General features: G+C 41.3%; 1 protein-coding gene across 4 annotated transcripts in view; it reads left to right on the forward strand.

The window, feature by feature from the left end:
* The window catches only part of LOC106810571 (DNA repair protein REV1-like), a 19,574-nt gene that overhangs the window by 3,638 nt on the left and 12,094 nt on the right, over nt 1-3,842 (forward strand). The window contains exon 1 of one of the 4 annotated variants that reach the window (XM_014813962.1): nt 375-1,404. The exons of the other annotated variants lie outside the window; for them this stretch is intronic. The gene's annotated coding sequence lies outside the window, so the exon portion shown is untranslated. Of the gene's footprint in view, nt 1-374; nt 1,405-3,842 lie in introns of those variants that run through there. 4 annotated transcript variants of the gene reach the window in all.

The raw sequence follows: 3,842 nt of genomic DNA on the forward strand, positions 1-3,842 counted from the left end.
CTATTGATATATACAGGCATACAATACATAGTGACAATTTCTCATTATAAACATTATTATATAATACTATATATACATGTATACATGTATCTATATAAAATCATGAACATTACTTCATAATAATACTTATAAGAGCCTGAATCACTATACATTCATAACTAAATAGAAACATTTTACAATATACAGTTACAATACATATTGAATAAACATTTCAGGTAAATATAATGCGACAATGTGTTTTTTCTCAGCACGTTTCCTTTTCCTCTGTCCCAGCTAGAGATATTAACCTAATGAACTCTAATTCTATTGATATATACAGGCATACAACACATAGTTACAATTTCTCAGTATAAACATTATATAATACTATACATGTATACATGTATCTATATAAAATCATGAACATTACTTCATAATAATACTTATAAGATCCTAAATCACTATACATTCATAACTAAATAGAAACATTTTACAATATACAGTTACAATATTGATAAATATTGAATAAACATTTCAGGTAAATATAATGTGACAATGTGTTTTTTCTCAGCACGTTTTCTTTTCCTCTGTCCCAGCTAGAGATATTAATCTAATGAACTCTAATTCTATTAATATATACAGGCACACAATACATAGTGACAATTTCTCATTATAAACATTATTATATAATACTATACATGTAAACAGGTATCTATATAAAATCATGAACATTTATGTAATTACTATACATTGATAACTGGATAAAAACATTTTACAATACGGAGTTACAATTCTTTTTCGATAAATCTTGAATAAACATTCCAGGTAAATATAAATATGTCCTGGCTTCCTTCCCCCAGAAGACGTCTTAATTACGTTAAGACATCCGTCCGTAGACGTTACAGCATTCCGTCCGCTGGCCGTGCATGACCCGCAAACCATTTTGCTTTCTTTTTGCAGCTTTCCTCGCTTAGTCCTATCCATTTATCTCCGGATATTGCATATTGTTTATATTCTGGGGCGAGCTGGTAAGAGAGAGGAGGGGGAGAGCGAGAGAGAGGGAGGGAAGGAGGGAGAAAGAGAGAAATGTTATCGTGTATTATAACATAATCCTCCCTCACACCGCTGTGTGTTTCACAGTTTGCACGCGGTATAGAGTCGTGCAAAACCAGTAGCTAGCTAGCTGCTGTCACGTGCGTGCATACCGATATTTGCCGCTACTCGCAGATTATTAAGGAGAGTAGGCGCGATGCGACCGGAACCGCGTCATAATGATGGCAGGTGACTACGTGAAGTACACGCGGGGAGAGGAACACACATAACTAGAATTTATTAACTGTCGTTTGCACTGCGGCGATTAAACTAAGAGCAGGAGAGCATCGATCGGCTCTAAATAGTTTTCTACTCAAGTTATCGTGCATTTCGGTGAGTTTTTTTATTCTTATATTGTGGCATGCAGTGTTCTTTTAATCGTTATTGATGCCTTTGGAATGGATTTCGGTGTTACTTAGTGTCTTTCGGTGTGTTTTTGGTGTGTTATGAGGTCTTTCCGCATGTTTTACCCTGCCTTTTGTGCCTTTTAGTGTTTAGATTAGCTCTATTACTAGAGCTATGTTTAGATCAGCATGATTATGATAAATTACCAAAAGGCACCAAAACGCAGAAAAATCGAAAGGTATTGAAAAACAATGAAAAATTCAAGGAAAGATACGGAGAAATCAGTAAAATAACACTAAGTTTCTAATCTACGCTAAATCGCGGTAAATCACATTAAATACGCATTATTTTATGAAAATCCCACCATAGTTTACTTATAAACACATCCACAAGAGATTCCGAACTGTGGCATCTAAACATTGGCGCCGGAATAAGTATTTGCCCTGTATTGTGTAGCCTCATTTCGTGATCGCGCGATAAGGGTGCGTACAATTTGTAATCTAAACGTGAGTCTGTTTGTAAAACAATGGCGGCAGGCGCCCAAGAAACGAAAGAAAATCGGAGGATAGCCACGTGCGTATAACATATATTCAATATAAACATACCCATTCAATCAAAACGTATGTTGGCGAATCGGACAATCATTTTGGAGTAAATTGGCGCGTGTAACTGTTCCCAATACTTTAACGCGTGCTACGCGTCCGGACCGTCGCCTAGTCCTACAAGCTACGCATCCGGAATCCACTACACAGTGATCGCGAGACTCTCTCTCAACACAACACACACACACAACACGCACACTCCCTCTCTCTCTTTCTCTCTCTCTCTCCTCTCTCTCTCCTCTCTCTGCATACACACACACACAACGCGCCCCACGCAACAGATTCTCCCTCTCTCTTTCTCTCACACACACGACACAAAGCTCTCTCTCTCAACACGCCACGTACACTCTCACTCACACACACCACACACCACACCGCGCCGTTGCTGTCTCTCTCATCTCTCTCTCTCCATCTCTCTCTCTCTCTCCTCTCTCGTCTCTCCTCTCCTCTGGTCGTCATACTCTCTCTCTCTCTACATCATCAGCTCTTCCTCTCTCTCGTCCACCACACACACACGCATAGCTCTCTCTCTAATTTTCTCGCCGTCCACACACACACATACCTCTAGCTCTATCTCGTCGTGTCTCCTCTCACGCAGTACACACACACATCACATAATCCTCGTCTCTTCCGTTCTCTATCTCTCTTGCTCTCTCTTTATCTGTTCTCCTCTCCATCGTTCTCGTCAACGCCACACACACCCACACACGACACACACACACACACACACACACACAACACATTCTTCTCTCTCTCTCTTGTCGTTACAGCACACACACGCACACACACACGAACACACACCAAACACACACTACACAGCACAGTGCCAAACACAACCACGGCCACCAGACTACACAACAAACACACACACAACCACACTCGCATCAGCAGAGCGTCCCGTTGCGCAATCAGGCGTGTGCATGCCGCATAAGAATCACTCGTGTGTGAGATGATGTCCGAACGCTAGCCCAGGCGGCGGCCTCCTCGTGGGGTCCGGCGTGGACCGGCACAGTAGCCACGGCCTAACTTTTAATACAGCCGCATCAATTATCGTCTGTTTCATGCTTATTCTTTTAAGTACTAACGGTTGTTAAGTTTTAATTTTAAATTGTTTCTGGCGAAATTAATTCTTGTAAGTGAAATAAATGTTTGAATTTGAAGATGCTGAATTGAATGAATTTTGAATTGCGATCACTGATCAGTCACTGAGAGTCCAGCACTGAGTCCGATCAAGTGAGTGAGGAGTCAACTCCGGAATTTATTGTCAAGATAGAGAGCAGGCGATATTGCAGACCTAGTCAATTTTCGTAAATGTGGGAGTAGCCCCTTTAAAAATCGCAGAGGGCGTTGTGAGATGTTTTTTTCATTTCGACCGAGAAACATAGTGATTTCACAGAATGTGGAAAGAAACTCTAGATAACAAGTAGCAGAATTAAGGGCATATATGGACCAATGATCCTGCACCATCGACCCTAGATCCATGGGATGAGACTACATGACTCATGAGTATCTAACTCTTGTATCCAGACCTCCGACAAATTTGTTGAATGTTGAGGCGTGTACACACCCTTATAATATATGCTGAGAGGGTCTATGTCCCCCAGGTACATCGAGTACGCCTGGATAATGGTCATATATCGAACTACCCTGTACTATCTAATATCCGGACCGTCCCTCGCTCATCACTAACGAGTCTAGGAGCCTCCTACGCTACTCCCAACCCTCACCCAGGTCTACCCAGAATAAATTCAAACAGGGAGAGGGGAGGGGCAGGGGGGACCGGGGGGCGTTCTTTTTACCGACCACTAATTAATGCGTAAAATA

The sequence above is a fragment of the Priapulus caudatus genome, unplaced genomic scaffold, assembly GCF_000485595.1.
Source record: "Priapulus caudatus unplaced genomic scaffold, Priapulus_caudatus-5.0.1 Scaffold454, whole genome shotgun sequence".
NCBI classification, from domain to species: domain Eukaryota; kingdom Metazoa; phylum Priapulida; class Priapulimorpha; order Priapulimorphida; family Priapulidae; genus Priapulus; species Priapulus caudatus.